This window comes from Syngnathus floridae, chromosome 1 (assembly GCF_059516105.1).
Source record: "Syngnathus floridae isolate MCC-2025c chromosome 1, RoL_Sflo_1.0, whole genome shotgun sequence".
NCBI lineage: Eukaryota > Metazoa > Chordata > Actinopteri > Syngnathiformes > Syngnathidae > Syngnathus > Syngnathus floridae.
This window is the reverse complement of record NC_142413.1, coordinates 9,247,314-9,271,343: the sequence shown is the minus strand read 5'-3', so window position 1 is coordinate 9,271,343 and position 24,030 is coordinate 9,247,314. Positions and strand designations below refer to the sequence as shown.

The following is a 24,030-nucleotide window of genomic DNA, read 5'->3' as shown; positions in this document are numbered from 1 at the left end:
TGTGTCATTGTTTTTCATCTTTTGTAAAAGTTGTACTTCAGCAATTGCTCTGTTCTACCAATTAGTTGGGGTGATTGACAGTTGGTGGCGCAGAGGGCTCTGCCCTACATGGGATCAGCGAGGGCTCTGTCTCAATTAAGCACTTGGTCGCACATGGGAACCTGATCTGATATTTATAGAATAACACAGAAGAGGCTAACACCTGACACGGGGGTCATCGTCGGGTTGTTTGCAGCTGCTGCTCAGGGACGAGGAAAGTGTAACCAAGTCCACAAACGGAGGTTTTATCTTGTAAATTTAGTGAGAGTAGTTTTAGGAATCTTGTTGGAAAGAAAATCAGACACCAATTTGAATGGCTGAAATTGGGCAGGCATATCAATCATAACAAAAGTTTTTTTGTTTGTTTTGCTTACGCCATCTAATGTGGGTGGATCAGAGCATCAAAGGTTGATAATTACGAGGATTATTGGAAAGTATGAACATTTTTGCCCCTGATCCCAATTTGAACAATCGAAATGGGTGGACATGTTTATCATAACAACACGCATGAAAAAATCTCAAGAACCCATGTCAAAAATTGATCAAAAATTCAACCATTTTGGTCAGAAGTATATGTAAAAAAGCTAATCATCTTGCACTTCATGGCCATAAATCAAAAGTTGTCATAAATAATGTTATTTTTCTCATCTTTACATTCAATTAGCCCCTCCCCCCAAATGCCGTCTTGCCTCTTGGTGAATTCCACCTCCATCAGTGAAGCAGGTGACACAATGGCCACGTCCATACCTCCCCCAAACACCCCTCAGGTATTTTTCTTTCTTAGCCCCCTTGCTACAGCATCCCTGTGGGAGGGCTGTGCACAAATCCAATGAAAAGCAAAAGGCATTCATATTTGGCAGCGCTTTTGTCTCCTCTGACAGCCTAGTGAGGAAAAAGCCCCCCTCTGCAATAATGAATTGGATTAGATGTGCAAGGTATTAGGAAGATGGAAGGCGTGGGCAGCATTGGGGGTTCTGATTTTGGACTAAGTGGTGTGGCTGATTAAAAAAGATTTAAAAACAGCATAAAGGTAAATGTCTGAAAGCAACAGTGTGAGAAAACATTTGTAAGAGGAAATCTTTGTATTTATTTTGTGTGTGTGTGTCTGTGTGAGCGCAGGATTATGCAACACAATTTCTTCTTTTGTGGTGTTTTGGTTGTTAATTGGCCTATGTATGTATAGAAATACATGAATACAAAAAAACCTAAAAATGTATGTATTATAATACAGTATAGTGGAATTGAATACAAACAAAGAACGTGAGCACTGAGATCTAATTTGAAATATGACAAGTTACTGTCCTGGCTGGCCCCACCTTTCAAGCAATGATTTGTGGTTGCCGTGACAGCAAGAGAGCTGCCGTGGTTCTCTTTAGAAGCCAACACATCGTCTCTGCGATGTAAAGGTCCTATTTTAAGACTCAATTAGGACACAATCTTTGAATCATAGCTATGCCTCATACTATACATTTAGAGTATATCCCACACTGCATTGTACGTATGCTTACATTATAGCTTTAAATTCATATCAGAAATTGATTAAAAAACCTGATCCACCCTGATCCTCCCTCATTTCATTACGTTTCATTTCTTATTGCTGCACTTTTATATATGAACTTCACATTTGCATTTTATGGGGTTCAAAATTGTGTTTAGACAATAACAATGTGTGCAGTTCAGTGGAAATTGATGATTTATTTACTAAAACTAATCTATCTGTGTTCATCTATTGCGACATATAATGGCTAGAACAATTGAGTTCTCTTCCACTAGATGGCAAAAAAGTATGTATTTTTTAAAATATACATATGTAAAACAACATAACACATTCTATTCTAAAAACATAAAATCCCAAACAAACAAATACAGGATCACTCTTTCAATCGACTCATTGATTGAAATAACAAAGTAGGCTGCATGTGGTCTCTGTGTTAGAGGTCAAACACCACTCAGAAAGCAAAAAAACACTTCTTTGTCCAAAGGAGACGCCAAAGACCTCCTTTTGGACTTGAGCCGAATGTCAAGATTTGACCCTCAGGATGCTCTCCTGAGGGGAGCGCCTTCTCTCTGTGAAATTCAAAAAGGTCACAGCGGCGGCAATAGAGACGGCGAGCTGCTTCTCGCTCCTGAATAGAACCCAGAAGTTAAAGAAACCAGGCGAGGGGCCCATACGGGATTCGAGCTTCTTGTGGTTAGAAGCGTCTTGAAGCAGGTGTAAAACACATTCTTCGTGCCTCCTCGAACAATTGTATTTTAGTTGACTTCTTGGCTCAGCTATTTAAAACAGTCACATTGACTTAATCATATTGCACTTATGGAAGCCATGAATTCAAAAAGCAAATTTGCTTATTGGTGGGTATTTTCTAAGAAACCCTAAACTCACTTATACAGCTTTTTGCTTTTTTTTTCTCTCAGGTCATCGTCTGGTGGCATCTTGCTACTCAGCAAAGTGAGTTGAGGATCATCATTTCAACAAAAATAGTCCTCAGGCGCCATCTTCTTGCATGTCTACACAAATCTTTTGTTTTTATGACATTCCCTATAATATATATCTTCATGTGTAAACAAAAACAAAAAAAGGCAAAACACATCGATTAATGGATTTGGACCCAACTTTTGTTACATTAGCTTCAACTACAAAAAAAATGTTAGTGATGGAATTCCTTATATTGCAACACTTGGAGGATGAAATCTGATTGGGCAAAAAATTCACCACATACACATAGTGAGAACAGAGCATGAGAAACATGATTAAATGAAGAGAATGGACTGTTGGGAATAAATAAATCCGATCTCAAAGAACAAATAATGCAGCTTTGATGCAGTTGGTGCTTTTTCTAGCATTAAGGCCATCAGAGAAGTCCCTGAGTGCTTATCGCTGAAAAATGTGATCATGCATTCTGCAACAACCCCTGAGTCGCCCTGGGATAATGAGCTCCTCGCCACTAGACAGGAGGATGAGATTTTGCTGGTTTTGTTGACAGTCAGCTGCTGTGGTGTGTTTCCCGCGGGGCTGAGTTGTTACTGGGAAATAAATCCGTTTGGCACCACACTGAGCTTCAGGTTTGTTTTATATTTCACCTTCAAAAACAACTCACAGGGAAGGAAATCTTTGTAAAAGCCTTTACTTCTTTCTGTGCTTTATAGCCAAGCAGAGCCGTGGCCTACTTTGCATTATAGAAACATTTCATGACGCACCATCAAACACAGAAATGTCATAAAAAGTATTTTAGTGGTCATTGCAGAGGTTGTGGGTTCGATTCCGATACAATTATTTCATTTTAAGCTCATATCGTTCCATCAGTAGCCACTGAATTGAAAAAAATCCTTAACATACTGCAGTTGAATGTGCCATGAGGTCACTCACCTATACAATAATATTCTAATTCTGCAGGCAGGCAAAACAAAACATTATGCAAATGCATCGCAGCCTCATCCATTAATATACTAACACCATTAGGCTACACACACTGAACAAATGCAAAGTGACCTTGGTTTTTTGTCAAAAAAGCTCTCATCAATAAAATTATATTTTTTAAGAAACTACTTGACTACTTTTTTTATTACGTAGAATTTGTCTAAATCAGCCTCTGACTGCGTGTGTGCGTGTAAGCTCACACGTTTGTGTGTATTTTGTCTGCACTTTCATTAAAATATTTATTGTATGCATGTCGAACCCTGAGGAAAGGGCTTGGAATTACCACACTCACCCGTTTAATTGCCAAAAAGGACACACACACACACACACATACACACACGCACGCACACGTGCTTTGGGTTGGAGATGTTCCCTTTTTCTTATTATTAATGAGCCAACTGCAGTAGTTTGACATTTTAGGTTGGACCTGCACATGCAAATGAGGCTGCAAGTTCCACAACTGAATGCAAAGCAATGTTAGGACTTAAAGAAATCACACCAACGAATTGTATCGAACATTATATGTATACGGTCTAAATATAGTACATTAGAATTGAATACAACATTAAAATGATGTAAATATGCTAAGTTAGTGTTGAATGCAACATAAAATGTGATAATCATTATGATATGGTACATTGGGGTTGTATGGATTTTATTAGATACATTACAATGATGGTGAAAAAAAACGAGATTAGAGGATTGTGGTGAATGTAATAATATGTCAGCCGTCACGCTAGTGGTTAAGCTTGACGATTTGGCTGCTTCTGAGCCGCCCTACTTTTTGGCTAAAGTAAATTGGCAATGCTGATAAGCTTTTCGACGTCAAGCCAGCCGTTAAAAAACAGGATTTGGAGTCTTTTGTGTGCCTCCATCTCAAAAGAGGGAATTTGCTTGGCATGCTCCTAATGACCCCTCAGCATGCCAGCTCCTATCGATTTACTAGTTCTCGACTAATTTAGCTGCACGATAAACATGAGGGCCATAAAGCGGTACAATGTCCTTAAGTTGTACAGAACATTCAATATGTTGTCAATATTACATGTTCAAGTTGTATAAAAAGTAAATCATGCTGTAAACATGATGCATTGGAATTGTATTGACCATATTTAATAGAGTTATTTAGAGCAGTAATTCTCAACTGGTCGAAAGTGTCGATAAAGTGATTTGCAAAACCATTTCATGTGGGTAGCTATTAAAAAAATTGTAAAAATTTGCCGGGCTTCTTAAGTTAAACGGTACTGACATACGACATTTTATTGTTACAGGCGTCCATTTTAACAATAACACGTGTATTTTAAAATGCTATTTTTTTGTTTGGTACATTAAATCAGATGGAAATCTGGCACAGTATAGTTCTGTAGAATGTTAAATGTAATGTAAACTTGATTGTAAACTTTAGGTGTGTATATATAGCATATATATTTGCATATAGCATATTTAATATGGTGTAAACACAATACTCTATATCACTGGTGTCAAACACAAGGATTAAAATATGAAAACTGTAAATTGTCTTCCTTTTAATAACAGTGAGATATTGTAATATTTTTGTCACAATTCCACTTTCAAAATAAAATAGAAAATTGTTGAACTTTTTATCTCTGGATTCTGTTGTGTGTATGTGCTAGTATGAGGGGCCATCCATTATTTTTTATTTTTAAGTCATTCATGGCTCCATGAAGGAAACCATAACTACGCTGTGGCCCACAACAAAAATGAGTTTGACACCCCTGCTCTAAATGGAGTTGTATCGAACGAAATATGGTAAATAATATTCGGGTTTTTAGGCCAATTAAATCCGTTTGAGTCACATAGTTTCACAACATAATTGCTAGCAGTAGCTAGCTAGCTAGCTATTTCTCAATTGACATGAGGTTTCAGTCGGTCATATCACTGCACGCTGTTCCTCCATTTGAGACATGCTTCCCCTGATAAGCCTAATTGCCATCCTCGGCTTTCCCCCAAATTCTGCTGTGCCTGCCTGGATCCTCCATTTGTCTTTGTGTAATGAAATCCCCTGAGCCCCACAAGCTGCAGATGTACACCCCCACAATCCCCCCGCATTGCAGGAGCTATTAAACACAGAGACACAGGTCGGTGTTTCTCTCTTATCGCCAACCTTGTTAATCTCGGACCTTTTCCACTCTGTGGCCCCGTTGTGGCTAAAGGAATAACCATAAATCAGCGAGACACCCAGAGGGATTTTACTGGAAGTCAATGGAGAAAGGCAAAGCAAGCTGAGGGACTTTATTTTTTTAGTTTAGTCTGTTGCTTTGCCTTTACCTTAGTTGAGTTTTTATCATGAACCCTGCAGTTCACTATTCCCACTATTCCCACTCGTCAGTGATTTTTTTGGGGTGTGGAACCATTTCAGAAAAGATGTCACAAGATGCCACCAAAGCCCTGCTGCCTAAATAGGAAAGTGCTTCAGTCATTAGTGTCAAGAAAATATGTTGAAATATCTTGACATTTGGACTTTTACTGAAATTGTACATTTCCATTGCAGTCAATAGAAGGATCACAATGATGACGTTTAAACCCGGAACAAATTAAGTAACTCAACATTATTTGTTTATGAAATGAAAACCTTTTGGAAGACCACCAAGGATTTCAATAATCTATTCATTTACTTCTCAAGCAAAGCCAGGATGTCCTTCATGATAAAGCCTGACAAACAGTGTTGGCTCATCATAAGCAAGATGATGTCGTGATGAGGATTAGCACTGTAGCATCTTAATCCATTGAAAGCAAACAAAATACACAGCCTGCTGAGTATGATAGTTGGTGGTAGCATATGTATGACCTCTGTGAACAATGAACGCTTCCTTTCTGACTAGAGAATCCCTTTAAGCATGATAAATGATGCTGGGACTGCTGCACATTGATTCAAGCCATCTGGACTGCACAGGATGTGAGCATATTTGGACCAAGTGATCCAAAAAGACCCACACTCCCAATGTTGATATCTCGGATGTGCTGTACTGGCCTATGGACATTTGGAAACTTCTGACCGCCAAGCCAAGCCAAGCCAAGCCAAGCCAATCCTCAACAAACAATATGGCCGACAACTTTGACAAAGGTTAAATAAATAAACAGGAAGTCTTCCTTTTTTTTAAGTAGCTATTTAAAGCCCATACTGAACATTTTTCTTTTGTGAGTCCAAAACAGCCTTCGCAATGGATTGTTTTGGCGCAGCAACCTTTTTGGGAGTGTTTACAAAGTGTGTGTTTCAAGTGTTTTCAGGTTTGACATGATCGACTGCTCTAACCAGGATATTTACTTGTCTCTTTCTTTTGAAATCCAGTCGAGCGGCACATGCAGGAGTCACGAAGTAGCCATCCTAGGTTTCAACTTGGAAAGGCCTGGAAGAAAAATATGTGCCATCGGAGGCGACACAAAGGAGTCAAAGAGAGAGGGTATGTAAGGAATCCATAGCTCATCCCCAGGCTCCCCCTCTGTGATTTATTTGACAGTATAAAAGAGCAACAAGTGCAAATGAGACCATGGTTGCGGTGGAGCTCGGTTTAGCTCGTCACGCTTCAATGATAATTAGCAGGCCACTTCAATTGTTTCATTATTACTATTCCTCAGCCAAATTAATTCAATTATTCAAATTCATTGGCTCATTAGAGGTTTTTGCATTTTGCAGTTGTATTTACCTTGTTGGAAATGTATCTGGTATTAGCTTGGTAGCGCCTCTTAGAATTTTAAAAATAGAGTCCCCGGAACTTGTTTCACACCCTAACATGAAATTTGGTGGGCTCGTCTATCATGGGTACCCTTTCCAAAACGTCTTTAGGACCTCTGGCCAAAATCACACGGGAAACTCGCAAATTTGTGTTGAAGAGGCCATTTTGGGGTCATTTTTGGCCATTCTTCTTTCAGCAAAATTGTGCACAGTCTGTCCGATTGTGTGTCTACCAAACATGGTGGTAAAGTTTGATGACTCGCCATTAAACACAAATCGAGGTCTGAGCTTTACACATTTCTTGTGTTATGTGGTGAGGGTTTTTTAGCATGTGCTTTCCCGTAGGCTAGCATTATATAATAAATAGTATAATGTAATAATAATTAAAATTAGATTTAGTTTCAGCATTGTTCCGTCAAGAAACTCAACACTGGAAGAAGGTCCTTGGAGTTCATTTACTACTTCTACTTATTCTGCTAAATAAACATTATAAACTAAATGCATTATCAACTAAATTCAATATTAACCTTGACTGTGAGTAAGGGCTTATGTCATAGAACTTGTGATATAATAAATAAGAGTGTTCTTAATGCTGTGGGCGTGAATGCTGCAGGGCATTCAGTAAATATTTAGTAAGTTGAAGCGTAATGTGGCTCAGTAAAACCAACACTTTCTTTTTTTCTTTAAATTTAAGCGCCGCCGCTTGCGAGCTCTATAAAAATGTCCTATTACTGACACGCAAATGTCATTTCAAGGAGACATAGAATAATCATCGGATTGTATGAAAAGTGCTGACTGAAAAAGGAAAATGTCATAAAAGAGTTAGTCGGTACAATTAATGTGTCGTCGTTATAAGCCGCTTTCATTAAAGTGCACGCAGTAAATCAACAGTGGATGATAATGGTCCACCGCTGCGTGCCGGCACTCTACACTGAGAAATATGTCAAATTATGAAAATTCCCAAACCCGCTCCTGTCTTGGCATACTTGTAATCCAATATCCATGGAAATGAGGAGTAACCAGATTAGGAAACAATTTATGCGAGTTGTCTCGTGTTCGCTGCCTGTTTAAACGCACTGGAAAGGAGAAGAAGCTGGTCGCCGTGGAAACAGCAGTTGGCCTCCTGCACTTAAGTTAGCAGCTGCAATGTCAGCTAATGTGCTATATTGCAACATGGTATCGAAAAGTCTACATCGGAGACGTAGAGGATGAGTTGGAGTCGGCATTCATGGGAAATGAAGAGAGCTCAAGTGGCAGGTTTGTTCTATTATTAGCACTGAAAATATGAGATTCACCAAAATGTGACTTATGAGGTCGCAGGATACACTGCAATATTACACGAAAAATCCCGTAGATCACTCCAATGTTGTCGCACACTGTCCAAAGTATAAAAGTAGAGCATCCTGTACTCTGCTGAGAGACAATTCATCACTGGGCCTGCTGACTTGAAATGGGACTGATAGCAGAGGCTGATGAGTTAGGAGTGGCGAGTAGGAGAAGGAGGAAGATGAAGAGGATGACTGTTGAGGTGAGGCGGGGGGAGATGGGGGAGGGTCGAGCTTACCTGAGCTGTCGGAGGTGGCCGACAGGCTTCTCCATCAAGCCGCCTCTTGCGCTAATAACTGGGAGAAAAGCCCAGCGCGTGACTGATGGATGTCGACAGGTAGTTTGGAGGATGCCGCTCCATATCGCTATCGCCCCCCCCCTTCCGTACACACCATCCCGTGGGTTGGGGGGGCTCAGCTGTATCTCCATGTTTTATGATCAACATCAAGACTGTTTGCAGTGCACTCAGTCAAAACACAAAGTGCCATCAGCACTAAAGCAGACAGGTGCCTTCAGGGGGGAGAAACACGCGGGTGTGCACTTTGGGGTATTGTTCATTCATACACATCTTATTTTCATACTTTGGATACATTCCTGCATGGCGCCCCCAAGGCAGCGGCTCCGTTCTTATTGTTCGCTCTCATGTTGTTGATGCGACTTTTTCACAGGAGCCGTTGACAGGCCTCCGACTTTAAGAAGCAGCCGCCCTATAGAAGCGTCCCAGCAGGTCATCGCACCCCATCGGGACCCGACGGACCGCAGATTACAGTAGCCTCGACCAGCTGGCGCCACACTGATGGCGCACCACCCGCTGATGATGATTGACGGCACTGTTTTGTCACATTTCTACATCGCGCACTCTTCATCCTCCGGAATATGTATGCGTGAGTATTTGTCTTGCTCTGCGTGTGACCTTTCTTTCCATGATGAAGACTGACAGTCACGTTCAAGACAACATCAACACTACTTCCTCATCTAAATCTGAAACCGTAGCTAAGATACACATTACAGTAATATTTATAATTCTACCTCTTTGACTGCGAATCAAGTTAATTAAAGTACGTTTTTACGACACATTTCAAGTCTTTAACGATGTACGCTATATTCATTTTCTTTACATATATCAACGTGTGCAGTCATCAATACGTCATTGAGCAAATTGCTTGGTGTCGTAAATACTTCAGGTAAAAGGCAAGATGGGCTCATAAAAGTCACCGAGTACATTGTTTACATCACTTTACATAGTCAACCTCGTATGGGCACGGGATGTCACATTTAAATGCCCCACTAAACCCAAGGTTAGGCGTTAACGTTGAGGTTTGAAACCCCGATTGACACTCCAACTCCAAACCCTATTTTGAAATCTTAAACCAGACTTCAAACCCTAACTCAGACTTAAAACCCTCATTTAGAAATCAATGTTTTGCTGATGTCAGGCCATAACATTGAGCTTACCCAATCACTGATTGACTAATTGATTGACGAGCGGTGTCCCATTACTTCTAGTCGGATTTTAACAGAAGGTAACACTAACTCTAATGGAGTCAAACAGCTCATTTTCATTTATGTGGCGTATCTCCATGGCACAAACCACGGCTTTTGCAATAAACGCCCTCCCCCTGCCAAATTTACACCTCCCTTTTATGAGGCCAACGGTGACACGCGTGCCCAGTGATTGATGGGCTGTGTTGTTGTTGGGTACTGCAACCCTGCAGGGGTTAGCCAAAGTGGAGCAACGCGCCGACCGGGAAATAAAATAATGGAGCACGGCTGAGGTTTAAAAGGCATTTTCATGACCATTGCGAATAATTTTCTTTTTTGCACTTTACAAGAAAACGGCAGATTATATAGTGGTTGCGGGCTTGAAAAAGCCACAGGGGTTTTAAAATGGTGATGACACCAGAGCAACACTCTAGATATAACATACAGGATATATACATGAACCTTCCTCTTCTGTTTTTACGATTTATATTTTTAAGAATTCAGATTACATTTTTGAAATTGACTACATGAAAGCAGTTTTTTCCCAACGTCAGTGAGCCAAGACACATATTATACTGGGAACATCTCACAGCAAATCACCAAACCAAAATGGATCGAATGCAATTTGTATTCAACCACATTTGCAACTCCAAACAATCGTATTTAAAATGCCACCTTTAGGGAGAAAACGAGCTGAGAGCTTTGCTCCCGTCCGCCATCAGCTTTTCATCCCGACGCAGTCCCGCAACATCCTGTGCTACATGTGGAGGTTTAATGGCTCCCTGAGACCTACGGCTAATGCGAGGGGCCACGGCAAGTTTTCCAGCCCTGTGTTTAATAATTACATCTTACTTGGGGAAGGAATTCCATTGGAATAAAGACTTTGCCCCTAGTCATGTTGCCAAGATGGAACACAAAATATTAAATACAGACGTTAAACAAACGAGGAATAAAACAGCCACTGATGATAGCAGTCACTTTTTAAGATGGTTCTTTTTGTGGAATACAAAAAAGCCTGAAAAAAAAGCAAGGCTTTTGGGTAAATCAACCAAAAATGGACAATTCTACTCATACACTAACCTTAGTTGAGCCATAGCCATCATTTGAAGTCTAAATCCTTATTTAGAACCCAAAACTTGCTTAAACATTTCATTTGAAAGCCAAACTTGAAACCTTATTTGAAACATAAAGTTAGTTATTAAGGGTTATGAATTTTGGGGGGTATTCATTCGACCCAAAAAGCTCTGCTCAAACAAATAACCCAAAAAGTTGGGTCAAATTGACTCAAATGTTGATTTTGCCCATTAATAAGATTTATGACCCAACAATTTTTATAGCAAATGGAAACTCAAACTCTAAATTGAACCCCTGATCTTGACACACCAGAACTTTTAAAAACCTGCTTTAAATCAACTGATGCCAGGATGGACAAGCACAAATGCATTTTCAACCAGTTTTAGCTTCAGTTCAGTTGTGAACTGCGCAACTCATTGTGTGTGTGCTGCTTGTGACTGACACACCAACACAAAATAAATCAAGTGTGAGATGCCGAGGCCCCGATGATACATATTTATGTGCGCCGCCATTGAATTTCTATCCCAATAAATCTGACCACGCCGCATCTGGGGAACTAACATGAATTATATATCAGCCATAGACACTTCACTCAGCAAATAAGGGGTGCTAATATGCAACGGGATGCACTTTTCACCCCACTAAGCCGGGGGGACATCCAGGCCGGTGAAATGTCAAAGCCCCTGAAAAGCCACGGGAGATACATTCCTGGATTTGTAAGAAGGATTTTCCTCGCGAGCAGATGCGGGCGAATATTAATGAGGCAAGAAGTGCGCTCCTCCGCCTTTGTGCCGCCCGAGTCGTCGTGACAGCATGGAGGAGAGGTCGCATTGAGGAAATTGATACCAGCGAATCACCCTGAGGTCACATTTGGCAGTGCACAAAACATTTCCTTGCTTGATATTAACCTTTGAGCCCTGAGGAGTGCAAGTTGGAATTTTTTCCAGAAACGCTTGTCTGCCACTGTTTTGCTGCTTTAGTTCAAAAAATATGAGCACAATTACATTTTATGATTTGATGAATGGATGAGTAATAAGGAAATAAAAAGTGAGTTGAATCAGTAAGTATGTTCTCAGCACATTAATGATTGAATGAATCGTGACAGGCATTTAGTGTTTGCTAATCATTCGATAAGCTACTGCAGTTCCTCTGCTGGAGGCCCACGAACGCATGTCTGACAACCAAACATGGAGAACAGAGTAGGACAAAGAAATGCATTTGATGTTGCGTAATTGGCTTCATATGAGAGGGACGGTGCCAGTTCAGTCCGATCCACTTCAGTCCTTTCTTCCACCTCAAAACATCGCGCGCGGGCACGGCTAATAATAACGCTAGCATGTGGATGTGGTTCAGGAAAAACACTTCCACATGAACACATTAGGCTCAGGATGGAGCAGAGACAAACCGAGTTTTTGAAAACATTTCAGCCATCACCCATCTATAGGTTATAGTTCAGAATGGGTTTTGAAGCAAAGAGGCTTAGAACCAAATATAACAGTTGCAATTAAGACTTTAGTGTCAGTTTCAGGGTTTCAAGCCAGGCTCGTTGGCATCTGGGTTTAGGGTTAGCTTGAGGGTCAGAGGTTCAAGGTGGCACATGTTGGGGGTTTCATCGTTTTAGCATTTGTGGTATAGGATTTGTTGCGCTTAATAGTTAGTAACAGCAGTAAGTAGTAGTTATTGACTTAGTAGCGATAGGATAGTAGGACCAGTTAGTAGTTAGTTATTATTTAGTCATTGTGATGCTAGTTTTCAAATAGTCTCCTCTCTTTGATCTTCTTTAGTCCTGCTTGAATTCTTAGGCAGCGTAGCAGCAGGTTCCATGTGAGAGTTCTCATCATTAGTGTTTTGAGGGGATGCGAGGGGGGGGCATCGAGGGGGCTTAACAGGAGATGTTTTGCGCTTCACCTTTGACATTTAGCGTGTCAGTGAGCTGCTCTCCTCATTAGCCTCCGCATGGCAAGAGTGCACTTCAGCGCTCTCTTTTTCCACATACACTGACACCCCACACAAAGCTTTTCGAACGCGTCTGCTATGTGATGGTGACGGTATGGTTAAAGAATAACACTGACTGGATAATATTCTGTAGTTCTATGTTGAAGAGTCGCTCCTTGACGATGCAATGTGGTTTTCACAAATTGGCAGTAATCGGCAGAGGGTACCAATAATTCAGGTTTGCATACGTTCCAAAACCTCAGTTTTATATAGTCCGTCCAACCATATTCCAAAATCTTACAATGACTGTATAAGCCTTGTAGATTGAAACAAATAGTGACGTTTGAAATGTTGTCACGTCACGCAACCCACCCTAATTTCAGCCATTATCCGGCCCAAAATGTTGCTGCGGAAAGAGACATGGGTCTGTAACCAAAATTTGCCAAAAAGCACGGCCTTAAACGTTGAATAATTTTGTGAGCTCACCGTCGTCACACGCGTTGACATCATATTGGGCAAGACATCAACGGACAGCGGTCGACTTTATTTCAGGCCTGATATTTTGCTGAGTTCTAACTTGTCAATGTTTTTAGAGTTTGACCAAATTTTGGATGAAAAAAATCTTCGTCTTACGCTTTGTTATTGTATCAAATCCCATTCGACCTCATTTCAACGGGCATCAGGCCAGACTTTCGACTGCCTTAAGCGAAATGTCCCTAAAGGTAACCTACTTTTTAACATTCGCACAAGTCGTCACATCGCGCAAGCTGGAAACACACCTCACCAAACCTCATTTGACCAGGCCCTCCCCTCCCCCGCCCTATTCCAACCTGGATCAAGTAAGCTCCCTGTCAGCACTTTCCCCCTGCAGCCTGGCACTCTGTTTATTTTTGCAAGACACACACAGCTGAATGGACTTTCATAACTGGTGCATCCTGGCTTGTCACAACTCGTAAGCAGGCTGCCGTGGCAGCGCTGCGCCGCGCCGCTCGAGTCCCGCCATTCCGTGCTCACTGAACGGATGAGTGCACCCGGCTCGCTTTCCCGGGGCCGTTTGGAAAACTGCACTGGTCAGGATAGAGAAGGGGAGCGGGGAGGGTATATGGGGATTGCTGAGCTCAAAATGTCTGCGTATAACAGAGTGAGATTAATATAGCCAAGTGTAGCTTTGTAGCAGGTACGATCCATTCTATGGACACAATACCTTACAATAGATGGCTGGGACTTGAAACAAAAATAATGAGGTAGGCGGGTAGTTACAAAGCAGAATAGCTTGTATGTTTGGTTGGTGGGTACTAGATAGCAACTAGACTCAGAGTAAGACATCGACTAGTCACTAATAACGGATTTTTGGCTTGAGGAGGAGGCAGCAAATGCTGGAGTGCATTTATTTAGAAGTCCTGGTTGTTTTCACTGACATTGCCTGAGTGTTGCCGTGCAGCTTGCCGTATGTTTGAACCAGTTTGAAGTGCAAGGGAGAGCAGGGAATCATTCCACCGCACACAAGGAGGTCGATGATTCTTTGCAACAACCACAAATTCCTACTGTGCAAAACCGGCTGCTGTGGTCTGCCCAGATAAGGGACAGGCTTTTGTTGGGGTAGAACTAGTTAAGGCTATACTTCCTCCTACTCTTTTTTCAGGAAGTCATATCTTCTGCTTTACATTTGCTATTGGTGTATGTGTGCATATTTTTTCTTTGAATCTTTTAAATTTGAATATTGCTTTGTTAACACGGATTATCAAAATAATATAAAATCAAATCAAATATTACCGAAATGAAATTCATCAACTAGTCTACCTCTTCTAATTTCATCAGATTAAGGTCAATTTGAAAATTTGTGCGACCTCTTGTAGGGAGGTAGGTAGGTAGGTAAATAGGTATTTAGCAAGATACCATGAATGCAATAAGAAAAGACAGAAGGCTGTATGGTGGTAGGTAGAAACCGGGATACCATAGAAGTAAAAGCACACAAGCAAACAAACAAACTAAAAATTAATGGTACTGAACTGTCGGCTTTCTAGTTTTTGTTTCCTGGTCAGTAGAAGCTCAAAGTGGGAGTTTCCGAGCATTCCGCAGTGGTTTTATCCGGTGTTAATCTGCACCGACTTGCATTAGTGTCAGTAGACACCTTTGATCTTCCATCAAGAGTCTGATTGGATGTGCGAAGACAGGGGGCCATTTACTTTCCCATCACAAAGCCAACACAACACATTTTTATATATATATATATATATATATATATTTCCTGTCATTGATGTCATGAGAAATGGGTGAAGGAAGGGGCTGCTGGGTACCATTTCAAACCCACTGAACTCATGACGACAACACTGGCTGCTTGGCCGCTTCGCTGAATGTTGGCCGTCTCGGTGAAAAAGTTGTCGAGCAACGGGATCAACTGGCAGGAGGGGCATGACATTGTTGTTTTAGAGCCAGAGAAAGCCGACTAAATGAGGTTTAAAGCAGCTGCAGATGGGGACAAAAACAAGCAGCACTGCTTGACCGTGCTTTTCTTCCTCCGTAATGAAAAATCTCAGAGACATAATGTGCTACCACTGGGGATCAGCCGGATTATTATTTTTTGTTGCAACCACCCAAAAAAACAACTTGGAGCAGGTCATGGAAATCCAACCTCAATGACTGTTGGCAGGCAACCATCCATCTATTCATTCTGTCATAATGACATAGTTATGGACATGATACCATACGATAGACAAGTATGACATCATATGTTAAATAAATAGGTTGGTCGGTTAGTTGGTGGCTAGACACTGTAGGTCGGTGGATACCGAGATACCATGGACACAATACAGATGGATATGATCTGAGATAATTGACGGGTATTATACAGCATGACAATATGGTTGATCATTGGTTGGCAGCTAGGTATGTAGTAGGTAATGCGATAGTCTGGATTCAATACGACATATGATACAACATACATGTATAGAAGGGTATGATATTGTACAATCCATCCATCCATTTTCTGTACCGCTTGTCCCCACGGGGGTCGCGGGCGTGCTGGAGCCTATCCCAGCGGTCAACGGGCATTGTCACCCTGAACCGCTTGCCAGCCAATCACAGGGCACACAGACACAAACAACCATTCGCACTTGCACTCACACCTAGTGACAATTTGGGGTGGTCACTCGGCTTCCCAAGCATGTTTTTGGGATGTGGGAGGAAACCAGAGTGCCCGAAAAAAAAACACGCGGGCACGGGGAGAACATGCAAACTCCACACAGGGAGGGCCAGAGGTGGAATCGAACCCGCACCCTCCTAACTGTGAGGCGGTCTTGTTAACCAGTGCACCGCCAAGCCGCCCCATACGGTACAATATGATAGATAAATAGCAGGTAGGTCACGTATAAATAGAATTTGGCCCTATTTAAAAGAAGCCTATAAATTCCCTGGAAAGCCGAGGTACTTTGATTCTGATGAGAGTAGCTGTCTACCTTGGTGTGGTGTGAAAGCATCTGAGAGAGCGAGAGCAATTATGAGCTGACTCAAAAGCCGTAAGGCGTAGATGACAGCTGCTCCCTGCACCCACATGTCAACTTCAGGGAGAAAAAAATTCACAAAACATAGTCTCACCTACGGCTGAAAACAGACTTTTTCCCATCACCTTAATGTGTCCTCGTCCAACAGCTGCCACCCCGAGCCTGACGTGCTTACGGGGGATGCTAATTTGTTCTACCTGACAGACGATTCTTCTGCTTTACCACTTGGAGGGACAGCTCCCGTTCCTCGCCCTGTGAGAATATAGTAGGAAATGGGGAGCCCGGAGCTGGTATATTTTATGTCAAAACTAGGCCAGGACACGTGGTAGGGGAGGTTGAACTACCGGGTAAAAAGTAGACCGTTTGCTCGTATCTGGCTCAGATGGGTTTGCCCCATCCACAAGTGTCACTGAAGACCAGAACCAGAAACAACACTTGACGAAGACGCATCATGGAAAATCCACTTTTTTTGGTTTAATATTCATTTTATTGTGTACTTGGAGTCTCCAAGATTGCAGAAAAGTATAATCTATCCCTGCTGGTGCTGCAGAGATATTTTATATAGACCACAACTGAATGAGTAAAACGTAAAATGGAAAAATGTTTTAACATGATACGTAAGCTTTAATATTTTGATACTTTAACAGACAGTACACGGTTAATTCTTTTCATGTTACATTGTCTGTCTACTTGTGTTGATGCACCATTTGTGTTCAAATGTCCCCTGCTTACACACATCTCTGTGTATGTGTGCCTCCAGACATGATTAGCAATCAATAATTATCAATCAACATTTTCATTAGAATGTACATATATTGGGAGTGAGCCTTAAAAACATTTTCTCACACAGCATACAAAGTCCATCTCAGCTTCAGCATGGACAATACTATTTGACAAGAGGGCATCAATAAATGAGCTGTGAAGGGTGGGCCTCACACCTGTCAACATGTGACACTTCAAAACTGTCAATGGTTTTCCCCCAAGTGGAGGCTCAGCCCTCCAGGTATCAAATTCCCTCATAATTGAGAATATTGCACTGGAAGCGATGTCTTTGCTCCATTCCGGCCACAAAAAAGGACACAAGTTAGCTCTTTAATAGTGTGATAAAGACGTAGCTTGTAGAAGTAATCCAGTGCACGTATTTTCCAGCAAAACAACGCAGCATCCGAGAACAGGCGGCTCCTTTGTCAACCTTTCTCTTATCCTGCTTGAAACCTGACACCACCACACACCTGGTCTTTTGTGCCACTTTTGCAGCAGGGTCTCTGGCCCTCATCCCGTCTGGCTCCTTTCTTACGCTTTTGGCTTTGTACTCGCCGCCTCCATTAAACACCTTTTCTTTGCCTGCCTGCATTTTGCCACTGATCGGGGATCATGGGAAAGGAGAGGGTGTTTTATTTTTTATTTTTTTTATGGTGCGGTCCACTTTATGACCAAAACTGTGTTATGTAAGACCATTTTTATTTTAAAACTTTTCACATTTTTAATCGTTTTGGGCTGAACGGTATGTTCCAATCCGTAAATCGAAAGACCCATGGTTGTTTATCATTTTACAATGTCTGACTGATTATAGCATGAATCATCCATTTTTTTATAAACATTAAAAGCACTATAACAGGTAGGATCCAAGCCAGACTCAGATAAATTTCTATCATGCTTTTTATGTTTAAGAATAAAAACCACTACAACATCAACGCTCCAATCTCAGCAGACTCAATTTGTAACATTTGCTTTACAAACTTTCAAACTTACGAATCACAACAATATAAATGATACGGTCCTGCCTACACTCAAAACGGCATCATACCACCCTTAGTTGGCATTTAATTTTTGTAACATTAAAAATCCCAATACGCCATGGATGGTATGCTACACCAAATTCAACTTTTATGTTGTTGTTTTTTTCAACAATATGAATCACAGCAACAGTCCAGCCTGGACTCAAAATATCATTATCTGTCTATTTGTAAGGTTTGTTTTTTCGTCGTTATGACATTAGTGGCCATTCACCACTACCAAATAAATAGTACAGTCCACTAGCTATTTAACCTTCACCTTTACTTTCCTGAAGCAACATGCTGATCTTCACTTCTCTCTCTCTCTGGCACTCACATCACACATCAATGCTTTGCTCTTCAACGTCACTACTACTCGCCAGTATGGAGGACGAGGTGAAAGAAAAGGAGAAAGAAGCCTTCCCTCATCGCCTTTTTTTTGAAAGCGGCCTTTGTGGAGCGGGCCCGGGAGCAGCTTCAGTGTCTCCGAACGTAGCCTTTTCATCGTGAAACGAGTTGGGAATCTCACTGAGCCTATTCATGCCGTGCCAGGGCCTTCGTTTGTGCTCACGCAGCACAAGGCGAGGCGATGCTGAGACAACGGCCACCACTGGGGAACCAAAGTCATTCAGAGGAGGGGAGACAATTCAGCAAGGACGTCATTTTAAATGTTGAAGGGGTTGTCCTTCGGGATAAAAAAAATATATATACAAATGCACGTTGAGCTGGCTTCAAAACTTTTGCGGTCCAGGAACCCCTAACAAAGAATTTTTTTTCCAAAGACCCCCCTACATGATTACCCTCAGTAGGAAATGCTATATGAATTAAAAAGTTGCTAATTTCCCCACTGCCCCCCCCCCCCCCAAAAAGACACAACATTACCCTGACAAATTCACATAAAAACAAAAATCTACGTTGGGCTGTTTGTTTGACCAGACATATTTTCAAATCAAGTCTAAATAATAAATCCATTTTATTTTTTAAAAACAATTATTTTCCATTTTCAATTTTGCGGACCACTTGCAATACCACTACGGACCACTAGAGGGCCGCTGACCACAGGTTGACAACCCCTGTCCTCAACCACTAAACCTAGTAGTAAAGAGCAACTTTGTGTAAAAAGTGAGGCTGAGTCAGGGGAAATGTATAAAACCGTCTTGCATCAATACACACGAGCCCGGCCGAGTTGTGTGTTGAAACTCTCAAACAGGACCAGCCAGGGAACCTGGCAGGTCCAAATATGGAGAGCGGCGTGTGAAATACGTTATGTAAAAGCAAACTGGTTTCGCAGCCAAGAATAAATCCAGAGGGTCGGTGCTTAAAAAGAAGTAAAGAAGGAGTTTTGGCCGGCCAAGGGGCGCCTTGCAAAGTTGACACTGGGGGCCATGCCCCGCGTTATCGTTGTGTTTGCGCCCTCGTATAAACGATGGTACATTTTTGCTACTGTCTCTAGGTTACAGCTAGATCAGTGTCTTCCAACCATTATCGGTACAAGGTTCATATCCAATCTTAGAAGTAAAAAATAAATACAGGTAGTGGACGAGTCGGGTTGATGATTTGGACGAGTTATGAGAATAATCCTACCTATCACCTGTCAAATATTCTGTCGAGATCCAGTTTCAAGGGCGAATCCGACTTCCACTCCCAGGCACTCAAAGCATTTGATCTCAGCGCACATCCTTAGCCAAGAAAAACTCATCCGGATGCATCAGGCTACAATAGGTCACGCTCGGATGGGCGCTCTTTGAGTGCGGTCACGGCTAGTTGAGCACAAAGTGAGCTTTTGGGTGGTTCGGTGAAGGCTGTGAATTAGCAAAGAGGAGAGCAAAAAAAAATGCAGTGTACATCGTGCTCATAGAATCAAGTGTTTGAGAATAATACAAAAGGAATGTGGAGATGGTGAAAAGAGTGAGAGACAGTTTGAAGCATATGCATCTGTGGCTGCTGCTGTTTTGGTTAGCAATTTCATGTCCGTGTGTACAAAGGCGTCGATGAACTGCAGCCAACTGCATTTTTTTTTTTTTTAACGAGAAAAAAAAGGTGTGTACTAAAGATGTGAGTAGGAGAGAATAGGGCTGTTATTTTCCAGGGATATTAGAGCCCTACTATTGTTTTGACTGGATAACAACACCACTTTTGTTCCACTTGATAAGGGGATGAAGAGCAGTGACCATAACCATGTCACCCTCAACCAGCGGACACTCCACAAAAGCAAACAATGGCTGCAGCATTACTGTGGCGCTCCTACATTTCTCATGTAAGGACCCTTCCTTCTCCCTCTGCCTCTGCCTCTCCCTCCTCTTCCTATCCCAGGTTTCATTCGTGAACCTGAATAAGGTCCAGACAAGAGGAGCTGTCAGTGGTCTTGCCGACGCATCGGATTAAGGGGGTAGAAATGAAGACCTGTCGGAGGGGTTCACCCAAACGGAGTCCGGGTGGTGGCAGGCGGCCACATTTCTTTCACGGCGGCCTTTTAATGAGCTCTAATTAAATATCTGTGAACTGGCCGATGCTCTTCGGCTGAGCGCTAAATCAGCGCTGAAAAGCAAAATGGCAAGGAGAGACGTGAGAGAGGGAAACGTAATAATATTTAGATATTCATATCTAACACCATAAAACAATAAAATCACACATTAGTAATGATCCTGCAACATCAGGTATTGAATAACTTTAATTTTATTTAATGCAACAATGATACCTTAATGACTTTATTTCCCATTTATCTTTTGAAGCCCTGATCACTTATTCTTTTATTACTTTCATGTTAATTAAATTGTGATAGTTTATGACAATAAGTCCATGTAAATCAAGCCGGATATGCTTGAGATATGATCAAAGTATGACAGTATGCTAAGATATGATACGACACTGTATGATATACGTTCTGTCATGCCATATCCTATCATACAATATGTCATACCATTCTATCACATTAAAATGGTGTCTTTTATAAAGTATAATATTGTATGATACCATATGGTTTGATTTTTTTACACTGCCGGACCATCACAATATTGTATCATAATGTACCGTATGATATCCTACCTTACATATTTTGTATCTAATCACACCACAACATCGCATAGCAGGCCATAAACCCAAAGCTATGCTATTATTATCACAGTAAATCTGCAGTGATACATTCATCCATGGTTATTTGCAACCTCTTTTAGTTCCGCTTGATCACTGACTTTAATAAATGTGAAAGCTTGGACCTATTTGAAGTGGTTACAGATCATTAGCCATCAGATGGCTTTGTCCTTGTCATTGTTTTCCCCTCCTGGTAATCGCGCCGTGTCTTTTCTTGCCACCTCACATCAGAGGGAGGAAGAACTCCTGTCCTCTTTCTCCCCCATTTCTTCTTCTTCATTATTATTTGTCGTCACATTCTTGTGCACAGAGCGTGTGAACACCTTGCAGCACTTGTGATGTCCTTCCGCCCGGCTGTGTTTCTTTCACGGCCGCCTGTCTGCTCCATTAGGCAGCCCATCTACCTCTGCTCTGGAAGGAGGTACATTTCGGGAGGACGTGATGTGCTGCGTGACGGAGTAATACACTTTTTGTGGCATATCGTCAACGGGCTTTGGTGGTGATGTCAAGTCTTTGGAAGGCATCAAATCTAAGCAGCGATTATCACACTTGTCGTGCATGACTCGTCTCTGTGTTGAATGAAACTTTAATGGGGTGCGAAATGGTTTAACAGCAGAACTTTTTTGCTCAGACACCCCGCAAAAATCGTCGTGTCCAAAGATATACCATTTATCCGCCTTTTTATAAATACCACCCTAGCGTGGAGATCCGTGGTTTGACGCCACTAATTGACTAATTGTCAGTCTGCCTTATGGCCAATATGTCTGATTGCAACTTGTTTTTTGTACAAAACAATATTTGCCAACCTTTAATGAGGCAAAGGCACATTTGAAAAATCTCTTGGCACACCAACAAATATGCACTTTATTAAGTCAGTGTCAAACTAAACAAAACAAAGCGAATTACACTGTGTATTCAAAACAACCGCATCTCTTTGCCTCATGAATGTTTGTTTAATTTAATGCTTACAAACAATGCCATTTGCCATAGACGGGCTAACAATTAGCATTTGCTCTCACTGTAAGCAAATTATATTTTAACACATAAAAGAGAACAACACATGTAGATAGATAATGTAACCATACTCACAAGCATATATTCTTTATCCTCTGGGCAGAATGACTAATATAACTGCGTCTTAATAAGCAATATTGAACGTTTTGTCTGTATTATACTGGCCAAAGGACGCCAGAGGGAGCAGCATCATGTCCATTCGACTGAAGCCAACGATGTAGTTAACTGGTTTCATTCTTTGCATACAAATGATTATGTAATAGTGTTGGTCCTGATAAGGTACAGTAAAATATTTGAGAGTGCTACTTTTCTCAGTGAAAGCACACCACAAATATTGTTGTCTTGGGGGAAGGTGGAAGGGAATAATGGCATTGTGTTTATTGGAGAACGAGGCGTAGATAACACTAAATTTCTTTATACTAGCCAATCAGTGGGAGCAAGAATTTTGAGTTGGAAGAGGATCAAATACTTGTCTCTAAGGAATGCAAATTGACAGCTTTTATAGTATATTGTGTATTTTTATGCAAACAAAAGAAGGTTTGAGCTGAGATTTCAAACCCAGAACTCTGGACTGCGTGGCAGACATGCTGTGTTAGTGGAGCTGTTGAAAAGCCTAACGTAAGATGCTTTTCCCCTCTTGGACAGTGAATGACACTTGGTGTCTTTTCTTATCTTTTTTTTCAAAATTATTTTAATAGGAGAAGGAAAAGTGCGAGTGAATCCATGTAAAACCTCTCAGCTCCTTAAAGCGGCTTTGCAGAATGAAATCATCTCTCCTCGAGCAGCTGAGGGCTTGTATAACTCCTGCCTTGTAATGAAACTAAATTATTTCTGAAGGCCTTTGATTCCTTTAGTGCTGAAATCCAATGTCGGGAGGAGGAAGAGGAGGAGACGTGAGAGCCAAGAGAAGAGGAGGAAGAAGAATCTAGTGAAAGTGGGGTGAGGGAGGTGGGGGGGGGGGGCTGAATTGAAGATCTGTCTCATGACTTAAACATTCAAACAAGCCCACAGTGCTCAGATTCTCTGCTGGTCAATTTGCAGGCTCAGCGCGTTCATCAGAAGAAGCTTTGTAACACTCTTCTGTCATCACATTCTGCTGTTTGTGCTTTGACGCCAATATTGGAAATATGGCAAAAAATGTTGCTACGGACTTCATAATTAAAAATGTATGTCATGTGTTTATTGCATTTATTTTATAGTCTTAAATTGTAGGGTGAGAGGGTTAATTTAATTCATTTTCTCCAAATTCACATTTTTAGGGATTAAAACTGATTATTTGGTTGAATCAGGGTTTGATTCGATTTCTTTTCATTTATCGGGGATAAATTGCTGTGCAGATGACCACAGAGCTTCATCCCTCTTGTTGATTTTCATTTTGTGGAACTCAAAACGTTTTGACAATAGTCTTACGCAGAGAGTGCATCACCTGGGTTAATTTAGATGTTTGTCCATTTTTGCTATGAGGTACTATGAGACAGAATTCATAACTTACTTAGCAGCCTGAATTTTTATCATTTTAATGTTTGATTTTGAGGGATTCAATTTACAACAGACGCACCTTTTGATCTTAAATATCTGTAACTTAAAGAATCTATGGCATTTAGCATTGTTTGTTAGCAGTGGCAGCAAAGCCACGTGGTTGTTTTGAATACACATTGAAGAATTAAGCAGAATTAATCCATCAAT

At 41.3% G+C, this 24,030-nt stretch overlaps 2 long non-coding RNA genes across 3 annotated transcripts in view; one reads left to right on the top strand and one right to left on the bottom strand.

Moving 5' to 3' along the window:
- Positions 1-3,299: 3,299 nt before the first annotated feature.
- LOC148403930 (uncharacterized) overlaps positions 3,300-24,030 on the bottom strand; it is a 35,229-nt gene continuing 14,498 nt past the window's right edge. Inside the window, exon 3 of the long non-coding RNA XR_015862199.1 lies at positions 3,300-6,822. This is a non-coding gene — a long non-coding RNA (uncharacterized LOC148403930). The remainder of the gene's footprint in view (positions 6,823-24,030) is intronic.
- Positions 6,224-11,039, top strand: LOC148403931 (uncharacterized). 2 transcript variants are annotated; one of them, XR_015862196.1, is made up of 4 exons: positions 6,224-6,539; positions 6,765-6,876; positions 9,143-9,358; positions 10,638-11,039. It is a non-coding gene; the product is annotated as an uncharacterized LOC148403931 (long non-coding RNA). The 2 variants fall into 2 exon arrangements; XR_015862195.1 differs by lacking the exon at positions 10,638-11,039 and having other exon boundaries at positions 9,143-9,538.